Source organism: Pyxicephalus adspersus, chromosome 6 (assembly GCF_032062135.1).
Source record: "Pyxicephalus adspersus chromosome 6, UCB_Pads_2.0, whole genome shotgun sequence".
NCBI lineage: Eukaryota > Metazoa > Chordata > Amphibia > Anura > Pyxicephalidae > Pyxicephalus > Pyxicephalus adspersus.
This window is the reverse complement of record NC_092863.1, coordinates 62,039,481-62,051,674: the sequence shown is the minus strand read 5'-3', so window position 1 is coordinate 62,051,674 and position 12,194 is coordinate 62,039,481. Positions and strand designations below refer to the sequence as shown.

Genomic DNA, 12,194 nt, shown 5'->3' with positions numbered 1-12,194 from the left:
GTCTAGGTAGCACACAGCAATGTAGTGGATAACTGAGGGGAGAGGGTAGGATTATATAGTTTTTGACCCATGATGGTATTGAGGAATTTATTGGTGTACTTCTTGTTTAGGCTGTGCTTTCTTCCTTTGTTTCCTAGGACATTGTATCTTCTTACATGACATAAATCTTTGTAATGCTGATTATAGGCAGCTCTAAAGGAAGCGGGCTGAGACCATTTACTTATAATGTGGGTTTAGGATACTAATGGTAGCTAGCAGTAGGGCTGCCTAAATGGCATTAAGCACATCTCACAGCGGACATGCGGGAATTAATGTGATGGATGTAATGTTCTCATTGCACATTTCGGTAATACATATACTTTTTTTTTTTTTTTTTTAGTCTGCTACTGCAACACAGGAAGAATCTACTTTTGACAACAAGGGAAGTTTGTCCTACACCAGCTTTGGTATGCATAGTGCATATCTTAAAGTAATGTGCTAGGGCAATAACGAGTTCGCCCAGTCCACTGAATTGGAAAAACCAAAAGAATCCGTGGTTTTGCACACAGTGTAAATTGCAGTAATTTTACACTGATACTTTAATCTTTTGTTTTATTTACCCAGAATAAGCCAGGAACTGTAGTCCGTTATTGATCATCATACTTGCACTGGGTTAGCGTCAGTTCAGAAGAAACTACGAAGCAGGGGTTTTTAGTAAGCTAGGGTTATCGGTGGCTGCTACTATATTTATTAGGTGTGCGTTTTGTGTATAAAGTGCCAACAGTGCTGAAGTGCTGGCCAATGGCTTTTGTAATCCAGTTGGACACTTTTTATCCTGGTTGTGACTGCTCAAATTGGCACTGAGATTTGCCTTTCTTCAGATGTGAAGTATTGGAGGTTTTTCTGTCCAGGTAAAAGCTTAAAACACAACTAAACCCGGCTGACATACCTATCCGTGTTCCATCACAGGACACTGCCATTTTTCTCCTTTTCTCTTTCCTCCTACAGCTGATATTTGCCTGTGCTGGGAATGATGTAACTTGTAGGCATTCATTCTTTCCTGGTCCCCATTCCCCATTTCCCCATTCTTTGCCAGGTTCCCCTGTGCATTGCTTAGCTTTGGCAACAGAATCTTAGTGCAATTGGGCATGTAAGACACATTGCAGAAAGGACATTGCCTGTCCCTTTTTGCAATAATGACCTACCTGATAATAGAAACCTAAAAGTGGGGCTTAAATATACCTAAACTCACAATTTTCTCAGGCATGCGCAGAAGGAGCCTTTTCGTGAAAAGGGGAAAAAATTGCCAATCTCACGCATGCGCAGTGAGATCGGCAAGTTTCTTTCCCATCTAGCTCACCCAATCTGGTGCCTGGGTTGGGTCAAGCAGAATGAAAAACTAGGAAGAAGAGAAGAAGATGGTGGCGCCCGGAGCGCCGGCACGAAAACGGAAGCTGAGACGACGCGGTACCCGATGGAAGACACATCCGGACCGATCGACTGTCCAGCGGGATTAAAGGTAAGTGCATTTTTCTATTGTTTTGGGGGACTTTTGAGTTTAGTTCTTCTTTAAGTTCCCTATTTTTTTCTTTATTGAGGGGAAGTCAGAACCTTTTGTATGGCCTTGTCTTGAACTGTACGAACTACTCGGTTTATTGCAATCTGGTTTCTGCATAATCTTCTAGACTTGGATTCCAGAGCTTCTAAAGCAATCTGTACAATTTACTTTATTTCCCGTATAGTCTGCAGGTGCAGTTTGTTATTCAAAAATGGAACTGTGCATGTCTAATAAAGACCATTGAAAAAGAAATCTCTAATATGAATAGGTATTATGACATTTTAGATTGCATATGTGTTTTTCACAATTTTGAAGCATCATGTTAGAGGCTGAAATCATTGTGTGGTATGTAGTATGGCAGCAATCGCCCAAAACTTTTCTTGTAAAACACACTAGTATTCTCGATCTTTGAAAATTGAAGATACACTCAACATGTTCAAATGGGTTTATTATAGCTGTCCCATAACGTACATCATGGGTGCATGGTATAATTTATTGAAGTATTTCTAAACCAAACCAATTGTACTTTTCTAAACCAATTTTTACTCCCTCATAAAGGTAGGGAATGGCTAAAATATTTCCCCCCCCCCTTTCACATCCAGTTCTGTAGACTTAACAGGAAGGGAGAAGATATCTTTTCCATGGGAACGGGCCTCCATGGGAATTATCCCTCCAAATTTTGTATCCCCTCCCCATTTTCATTGCTGGTAACACAGGTGATCAGGCAGTTAGTGGAGGTAAATTTGTATTCTTTTTTTTAAAGTCATAAAAGTATTGCCTTTAGGTATTCTTTAGGGAATATTGATGCACTTTTGTCATTTGTTGAATGTTAAACAAGTTGGCTGCCCTGAGTTTTGTTTCTTTGATCTTCTTTGTACAGCTCTTCCTCCTGCAGCCGGTTTAGCTTTTCTTTTGACCTTCGTTAAGTCGTTGTGACCCTCATTATCTCTGTTTAGGATTTGTGCAGTGCAGCTCTTTAATTCCTTCTCTTCAACTTTCCCTGCAAGTATCTCACAAGTCTTGCTAAATCAGTGTTTTGCTCTCAAACAAGTCAAGGCATATTTCAACAAAGCAATAGCTAAAGCACATTCAGAAAATCAATTTACATGTGTCTGAATAGATACTTTACCTTGAGAAGAAAAAAGTGCAGATTAGTGTCAGATATTTTTTTATAGAACCATTGCGTTTTTTGGAGATGAGATATGATGCTATAATTTGTGAATGTACTATAGAGAACTTACTGCTGTCCCATTGAAGATTATACAGGTGTTTCTGTCTTCAAAAAAGATTGGTATTTCAGCTGGCTAAAATTTGTAGCCAGTGTGATTGTTTTATGTTCAGTATAAAGAAACTACATCATGTGGTGGTTGATGAATAAATAAAAACAGGACAATTGTAAAGGCTGTATTACCCACAGCACATACTAAAAACTTCACCTACTAAAAAATACACCTAAAAACTTCATGTACAATATGACAATGGTGCTGCTTGATGTCTGACCATTACGTAACATGGGGTGAAGTCCTCAGACCTGTACATCACCACAATGTGCATTTGGAATGGTACCCTAAGGCACAAGGGCATAGCAGGTCTAATGGACCACTGTAAATCATGGCTCATAGTGTCGGATACAGTTGTGGCAAGTTCATTTATTGTCTCTTCCTGTGTGTTGGGGCTTTAGCACAGTTTTTGTTGCTTTGTGATTTGTAAAAAAACAAACACACAATAATAAATAGGTGTGAATGGATCCTGCTATGCAGGGGTATGTTGGTGCTTTATTGCAGCTTAAACAGACTTCAGTTTTATCAAATTAAGTTTAGGAATACAAGTAGATGTGTTTTGGTTTTTGGACACTGAATAACATATTTATTGCATTGGTGTCACAATATTTCAGGGGAAAAACAAAGCTTTACTGAAATAAATATCCCAAGGCATATACTTATTTATACTTCTTGGCAGTCTTAATTCTATAGACAAAGTAGTGATTTGGTATTTTGCTTCCTAAAAGCAGTACTCCAGATGCTATAGAAAACCACATATGTGGCTTCTTTTCCCCATCTCACCCCTATGGTCTGGCCTCATACTCCGATGACATTGCAGCAGCTTCAGTGGTTTCAGTCTGCACAGCCGTAATCAGATTGTCTGCTTTAACTGGGGAGGTCAGAGTGTTAAAGTAGAACTCTGACAAAGATATACATAATTTAACTTCATTAAAAAACAGTGCCCATATGTTAAACTCCTCTAGAAGGTAAAGGAGACCAAGCTGACCAGGAAACTATTATATAGACTTTTTGGGTGACTCACTTTGGTGTCTAGGCAATACCCTTAACAATGGTTTATAAAGTAAATAAGTGGGGGTTGATGGAGAACTTTATGAATAAACATTTTGTGAGATTGATTTACTGAAGTAATAGACAAGTGTTCACTTGACTAATGAATATACACATAGTTTAGTAAATAAGATTAACTTACATTTATGGTGCAATTATATAAACAATAATATTTTTTGGAGGGGGGGGGGGAAACTGAGTGATTATAGTTAGGCTGAACTCTGTAATACTGGGGCTAAATGCTAGTTTTTATCTGGGTAGCCAGTAAAAATGATTTCTCTTGTCAAAGTCCTGATAGCAATGTTACCAACGTACATATTAGGTGTTAAACATCCAGCGGCCCAAGACCACCCCTGACAACCAGCAGTAGACTGGTCTAGCAGTGACCCTCAACTATCTGTTATATACATTAACCATAGTGATTCCAGGGATCTGCAAACTTAGGGAGGGTGAAGTATTAAAAACACATCAGCTTTTTATATTTCGTTAAATGGCTTTAAAGATAAAATCACAATGGTAATTTTCGACAGCAGGACCAATGCGGTTCCCCGAGTGAACCAGTGCATAACCACCCCAAAGCTTTGGTTATCATGGAAGGAAATTTGGCAGTTTTAAACCCCTTACTGAACTGTTGGTTTGCCATGGCTTTGATGAGTCCGTGAAAGTAAATCATAGGAAACTTTCTTTTAAACCAGCAGCCAGTGGATGAGAGGAAAGGATCCCTAGTGCTGCATAAAGGTTTTATGAATGGACTAGTATGTGCTATAGCAGTGGGAATGATGTGATTGCATTTTGTACAAAACCTTTCCTTTGGCACTGATATGAAGGATTAATGCCAGTGTAACTCAAAAGCTTTATATCAGTGTATTTTAAAACATGACTAAATAAGTAGTTGTAATATGTATGGCTGACCTGTTTTTTTTTTTTTTCTCAAGAAAGTTTGTGATTTACTTTCAGTAATGCCCTTTGCATTATATGAGCCTGTCCTTTTAAACCAGATCACTCAACCACTGGATTGCTTAACTGACTGTTTTAGTTTCTGTTTGAATGTATTTTTATTGATTTTGCATTATCTTGATGCCAAACCTGAATAAGTAAATATTTTTTGTTCTCAAAAGCAATACTTTTTTTTTTTTTTGGTTTAGATTTGCTTTTGGTATCCAAGCTGGTGTGTATGGAGTTTCAGCAGTATCTTGGAGACATCCCAGCATCTAGCCTTCCCTTGTAGTAGAAGGTGCACACTTGGGATTTGCAATATCCCAACTATTTCATGCAATATCCCAAGGTTAGGAGTCATGTGTGTTTTGTTCTGCCATCCCTTGGATCTGCTAGGTGCGCCCTTGTGTGTTAGAAAGATTCTACTTTCAACTTAATGGGAAATCGGCAGCCATGCACTTATTAGAGGTTTGTTTTCAATTTTGTTGTTAGACTTTGAGATTAGGAGGAATTAAGCAGATTTTTATTTTTGGCATTGTTAGAAACGAATCACTCCTTAATTAATCTATAGGCTATTGCATGGCTGTGGAGAAGCTTCATCAAAGTACAGGTGGTAAATCGGCAAAGTTCTAGTCTGGGGCACTCCTGCAAGGAGCACATATTTTAGTGGACAACAAAATAAAAAAAAATGTTTTAGGATCCTTGGTAAATGTATCTATCTTTGTTCAAGATGGAACACATGCAAATGATTGTGTTTAACAAGAAATTACCACAAAAGTTAGGCAAAAATACAGCTTTAAAGGATTCTAGATTTGGATGATTATTAAGGAAGGTTTCCTATGTTTATCATGCTACTTTTTATGTAATTTAGATATTCCAGAACCAGTGTTCAACCAAGAATTTTTTTTAAACCGGTTCTTCGAAGGTACAACATGACATAACAAATGCAAGTTTAATGGGCATGTTTAAACCTATTTTTTAAGAAAAATTTGAATTCTAATGACTGCACTAAAAAAAGATACTTATGTAACCATAGCAGTGCTCAGCCCAGAAATGTTTTTAAGCCAGGTGGGAAGAAATTGTAGGTGGGTTGCAGCCCCGCTATTGTAACCCAAAAACAGCCTGCTGGTGCAATCGACTAAAATGGGCTGAGGGGAACACTGAGATCTATCACATTGTAATAAATGGTGTTCGATAGAAGAAATGGCAATGAGGAACACGACTGGGAACACTGAAGATGAGTAGACAGCTGCCAATACCACATACATTATAGTAACAGTTCTCACAGATGTGTTCTAGAGAACAAAAGATCATCTGCAGCAGTCAGAGAATATGGAGAGCTTCATGTAGCTTACACTCAGCAAATGTATGAAATGTCTTCTGACATTTCCTGTGTGCCAAGAAGAATTGTCCTCATACAAGAGCCAAAAAATATGCAATCTGAGCAGTACAGGAACACTGATATCTATGAAGGGACCAAGAGCAGGTCAAAAGGCCAGAGACATTAATACATAGCATTCTAAGATGTTTTCTCCTAGTGTTCATTAAGGTTAAAGTGTTGCATTATATTGATGAGCTTGTAGCTACTTCTGGTTGCTTTACTGCAAGAAAGGAACGTGATATTGGTTTTTGGTCAGTTTATTTTTGGACATATTACAGTACATTTGTGAAAAGTATGGTAGGTACATTTGTCGTTCATTTTTTGCACTTTTTTTTCTTGGCCCACACTTTCATTGATCCTGCCACATGGTGTACCCACTATATTGGTGAAATGTGAGGGATTACAGGGCAACTCTGCTTATTCCCCAGACTATTCCCCTAATGTGTGATTACCACAATAAAATTCAATAATTGGGACAGAGTTGTTAGCAGATTCTTTCACACCCTTCTAAATTTTCATGGTGAATCTTTTTTTCAGCCTCAGGTATACAATGCGTTTACCTGGCCATTCACACCATTTAAAAAAAAAATGTGATTCATAAGCTATAGACAGTTTATTTCTGAATCACATGTGTCCATTGTAGGTGATATTGCTGGTGGATAGGGATCAATGTGAATACTGTCTGTACTACTAGGCAAGTTGTGATGTGTGGTGTTCTGACATGCTATTGGTTGTGGTCAGCATTGCATAGTAGGAGCTCTCATACCCGTCTGTTTTGTAGATGCGTTGACCCTGTCTTGTGGCTATAACAGTTTGCTCAAACATTTGCAAACTTTTGATCCTTAAACCTTACCTAAACTCAGAAATTTCTCTTTTACAGAAAAGGGTAGACAACCCTTTTATGCTAAGTGAAAATTCATTTTTTTTGTTTTCCTTTTAAAGTGCAACACCTTTTTTTTAATAAAAAAAAAAAAAAAAAAGTGCGGCTCCTAGGCGGTCGAGAATGATTGGGAGCACAAAGCCCTTCCGGATACCTACGTCAGGCATCCCAGGAGGCTCTTAGGTGCTCCTTCTGCGCATGCCCGAGCATCTCATAAGGAGCCTTTTCGTGGGGAAAAAAATTTGCCGATCTCACGCATGCACAGTGAGATGGGCAATTGTTTTTCGTCCTATGCCACCTAATCCCGCGCCTGGGTAAGATGATGTAGGAAGAAGAGGAGAAGATGGCGCCCGACAGGATACAAGAAACATCTGAAGGGCTTGGACTGCCCTGCAGGATTAAAGGTAAGTGGATTTTTTTTTTTGTTTTAGAGTCTTTTTGGTTTAGTTCCTCTTTAAACGTTCCCTTTTTTTCCTTCTAACATATTACATTCTGATCAGGACTGTATGTTCACTTGGTGCCTTCTCCTTCGTATGTTCCACTGAATGATAACACTGCACAACAATGATTATGCTACTGGGAATAAGACATGTGATTTACATGATATCCAGTGTGCTGATTCTAAAGCTGAACTCAGAATTTGCCTATCGCGTACAGATTTTAAGTTATAGGCGTGCTATAGCTGTTCAAATGGTCAGTGTTTGGGTGATGTATTTTTACATGGGAACATTATAACAGTTGCAGCTACCACTATGCCTGCTGCCTCCTCAGCTGAATCACGCCCCCTGGTGGCATGCATGTTCCAGGAGCGGCTGGGCATGTCTGGGCAAGGGAGTGAGCTGACGTAAGAAATGTGTATATAAGGCAAGATGGACCAAGGGCTTGTCTATAGTGCGAAACCATCTTGAATAGTACAGCTAGGCCATGGTGAGTCTGTTTTGAGCTAAAGGTGAGTAGGCGCAGCTGTGTTAATAAACAGGACAATTTTTGCTACATTTGTGGCAAATATGCCCTGTGTGATCAACGCAAGAACCTAACCGAGAGGGTGAGATTTTTCACTTTGAAAGTGAAATTGGAGATCAGGGTAAAAGCTGGGCACCTCATATCTGCTGTCAGGTGTGTTATGTAGGCCTAACACAATGATTGAATTGGAAAAGTAATAAAATACCTTTTGCTGAGCCTATGGTTTGGCGTGAACCAAAAGACCGTCAGTAGTACTGCTACTTCTGTATGAGTAAAATTGCTGGGTTTTCGAAGAAGTCAAAAATCGTCTATCCTGATTGTGAATCTGCTCTGAAGCCAGTGCCACATGATGCAGAGAATCCAGTGCCAGTCCCCCCTACATCTGTTGTTACTGTCAGTGACATGTCAGATAAGGAACAGGAGGATGATGTCAGTGTTAATGATTGTTATGAACCCCAACTTGAAGAGGGAAAGCCACATTTTATAAGCCAATCAGATTTAGATGATCTAGTAAGGGATCTGTCTTTGTCAAAAGAGAAGTCTGAACTGTTAGCCTCCAGATTAAAGGAGTGGAATTTGCTACAAAAAGGAACGACAACTTCACACTTTTGTGATCATCACACAAAGTTTGCAGGGTATTACAAGCTGGAAAACGACATTTGCTACTGTACCGACGTGAGTGATCTGATGATGGAGTTAAGTTGCTAATACATACCAGAGCAGTGGAGATTGTTAATCAATGTTATTTATTTTACTTGTTGGTGGTTTTGGCTGAAGATGTACATTTCTGTGCTACTGTATCTCTGTTGCTCAAACAAACTCTACATTTCAAGTAAAATCCACTTTAAGCCTTAAAAAGGCAAAAAAATCTAATGCACATTTTAAATATATACACTGGAAGGGCTTCATCTTCCAAATGATTTGTTCGTGTTCAGCCAGCCTTGTAATCCAGGTATGCTGCTCAAACGACATAGTAAGGGCAATGATAACTACCAGTACAGATGTACAATAATGCCTTCCCCAGGTTTCAGTCAGTGTTCCTTCATTTCAGTCATCAGCCTCTTCAATAATCAATAGGGGTGATCTCCTAACTGTGCAGACTTTGCCTTTTTTAATACTTTCCTTCCTCCACATTTCCCCCACCCGAAGGCAGAATTTGGTAAATATAAAAAACATAGGTAAATAGTAATTTATATTTGCTTCAAAAGCAAGAAATCCAACCATTTTTAATGTATACATAATCTGCAATACTACACTTGTTTTTGCACATAAACTTTAAATTTAAAGTATGACCTACCAAACTTCTAAAAAACCTGTATTTTGGTGGCAGGGGGGAATGTTCTGAGCCGTGTGAATGTGAGGCAGTGTGTGGCTCTTCATATAATGACAAATCACAGGGCCCCAGTACGACAGGTAATGAGACTTGTATGCAGGTAATATGGAGGCTGTCATTACTGACTTCACATTCACTGGTATTCTTGTTGTATTGACCCTTTCTGGCTTCTAATATGTGTGGGTCATCAATGTGTAACACCTATGCAGATCTGTAATTATGACTTTGTATTCTTGGTTTGAATTGTTAAAGTCATGTAATCATGTTGCCAGCTAGGCAAATAGAGTTCTTTAGAGATGAAAGTCTCCACAGTTCTGACAGTGAATGATTTTCCTAACATAGCTATATGGTTTGGGGTACAGCCATCACAGTACTGCATATTTCAACTTTGTAGTGGCTGTATGAATTTTACAAAAAATAACTGCATGAAATTATTTTTATTAAAGAGAATTTATATAGCGCCAACACCCTGCCCTGAAGAGCTTACAATCTAGGAGATTACTTCTTGCCTGTGGTAGTCTGCTGAGAACATTTGCAGTGAGATAACAGATGTTAGTACTTGTCTGGTAATTACAAAAATATGTTTTGTCTGAAAAATACTGGCAGCTACTGTGGGAAAAGACTAAAAACTGGGGTGCAACTCCCTTGTGGTAAACCCCACTCTGTAGTAGGTTGCTTCACATGGCCACCTTGGGCATCTGTGTGGCATCAGCTTTGCTGTCCAACCACTAAGTGATTTCACTGCCATAAAAAGTGGCAGCTGGTTTTCTGGCATGTAATGGCAGACTAAACACTGGCTTATCACTAAATTTTCATGAAGAGTCTAGACTCGTATAACTACAGTCCTCTACATTGTAGTGCTGCGCACCCCGGAACAGAAGACTGTGTTTTTTGCCACAGCAGGTGTGAAAGGGCCCTACATTTCTGTTACATTGAGCACCCATGACTGCTGTGTATAAAACAACTTTTTTTTCGAATTGGTGATAAAGTGTCACAATAGGTCTAAAAGACCTATGCAGACCTGCTGAAAAAAACTTGACCACTCAGTAATTTCAATTTTCTACATCTCTCACCAGTGAATTTAATTCTGCCCTTCCAATTGTGGGGTGTGAATGGGCGAACCACGGGACCGATAGGAGGTTATGACCTTGCTGCTTCTGAATTCACTTCAGATTCACCTTGGATCGAAAACATTTTATTGGCTCCACGTTGAAAATTGTCTTATCTATACTAAGCCCTTATATTGTTGCCCAGTTCAATGAATACAGTTTCCATTGAGGGTTAGAGGGTATTATTTCCTTTTGCTCTAGGAACCTCAAGCAACTTTCATTTGAAATAGTCTTCTCTAAGGCCTGCTCACTGGCACAGATATTTACTGCTGTATGTAGTCATGATATGATTCATACTGATCATTTTACATCATTTTCTTATTTTATTTACTGTCACCATTTGTATTTTTTTTTTTTTTGTTATTTGCCATGAGCAAGCAGGGTGATCTCTGTCCCTGAAACACATCTGCGCTTCCTGCTTGGCAGGATAAAATTTGTCACTCTTGTTGCTGACAGGGTGTGCCACATGCTTTTACATTCCTGAGAATTTACAGCAGGACTTTGTTTTAATATTTGTATTAAGTGGTACTGTGAACATATTCAATATAATGATTCTACACAAGTGGCTGGACGTGAGTACTTCTGTAAAACATTTGAGAGTTACTTACAAGTGTGCTGGACACCAAAGCAATGTAGTGATTGTATTAGTTGACTGTGTTCACTTTTTCGCTCGTAGATGTTTACATTGTCTTTTATGCATTATTCTCCCCCCGGCATTTTTTAGGGATACAATACAGGGACTACTACCCACCTATAATTTCTTCCTACCCAGCTTAAAAAAATTTCTGGGTTGAGCACTGTTATGATTACAAAAGTAAAATGATTTAAAATGCCCATTTTACTTGCATCGGTTATGTCATGTTGTCCCTTCTAAGACCTTTTGCTTTGTCATTAATAGTGCGGAATAGATTTTTATCTTGGTGGCTGTGAGTCGGCAACATAAAACTAATGAGCTGTGTTTATGGCTAAGCCTACTTACACACAGGTGCTAAATGAGGAAGTGCCCGCCATACGGACGCCTGCTACTTCTCTGTGTGAGGGCAATCCATACAAATGAACAATTGTGCAGTAACTCCAACCTTCTCAATAGTTTAAAGGGGCTACTATAATGGGGTCATTTGGAGGGTGTCAGTTTATACATCTTTTTGGGAATGCTGTCTTGCTGTGCTTTGGCTTCAGTTTTGTAATGGTAGTAGGCTTTTTGGTTTCTCGTGGTAGGTTCAGTGTAATGCAGTGATAAGAAGACTTTGCAGTGTGCTTTGAGTCATTACGTTAAATTAATTTAACCAAGACATAAAATATGTACTATATGTGCACCGTGTGTGTGTGTTTTTTTTTTTTTTTTTGCTACAGTCTTTCAGCAAAATGCAAGTTTTATTTTCTAATATACAATACATCCAGCCAATAGGCAGCAAGCAGCCATTATTTTTCATTAATTGCTATCATGATTTTATTTTTTCAGTCTCTTATGGGTGACGCGTCTGTATGCTAGAAATGAGATGGACACATACTGTTGCTTTTTTTAAATGGCTTATGAATAGAATTCGTTAGGAGCCTGAGAGTTAGGAAAGTAGATATTGAGATAAATATTATATATATATATTTTTTTTTTTTTTTTTTTGTGTCATTGTTGAATTAATGTAGTTGCTAGTAAATATATGTTTATGAAAACAACAATATGAGGATATTACTTTTATCATTTGTCTGCTTTAATCTCTATCAGTT

The 12,194-nt window shown here is 38.6% G+C and overlaps 1 protein-coding gene across 3 annotated transcripts in view; it reads left to right on the top strand.

The window, feature by feature from the left end:
* The window catches only part of CSNK1G3 (casein kinase 1 gamma 3), a 62,848-nt gene that overhangs the window by 9,341 nt on the left and 41,313 nt on the right, over positions 1–12,194 (top strand). The window contains exon 1 of one of the 3 annotated variants that reach the window (XM_072416029.1): positions 765–1,498. The exons of the other annotated variants lie outside the window; for them this stretch is intronic. The gene's annotated coding sequence lies outside the window, so the exon portion shown is untranslated. Of the gene's footprint in view, positions 1–764; positions 1,499–12,194 lie in introns of those variants that run through there. 3 annotated transcript variants of the gene reach the window in all.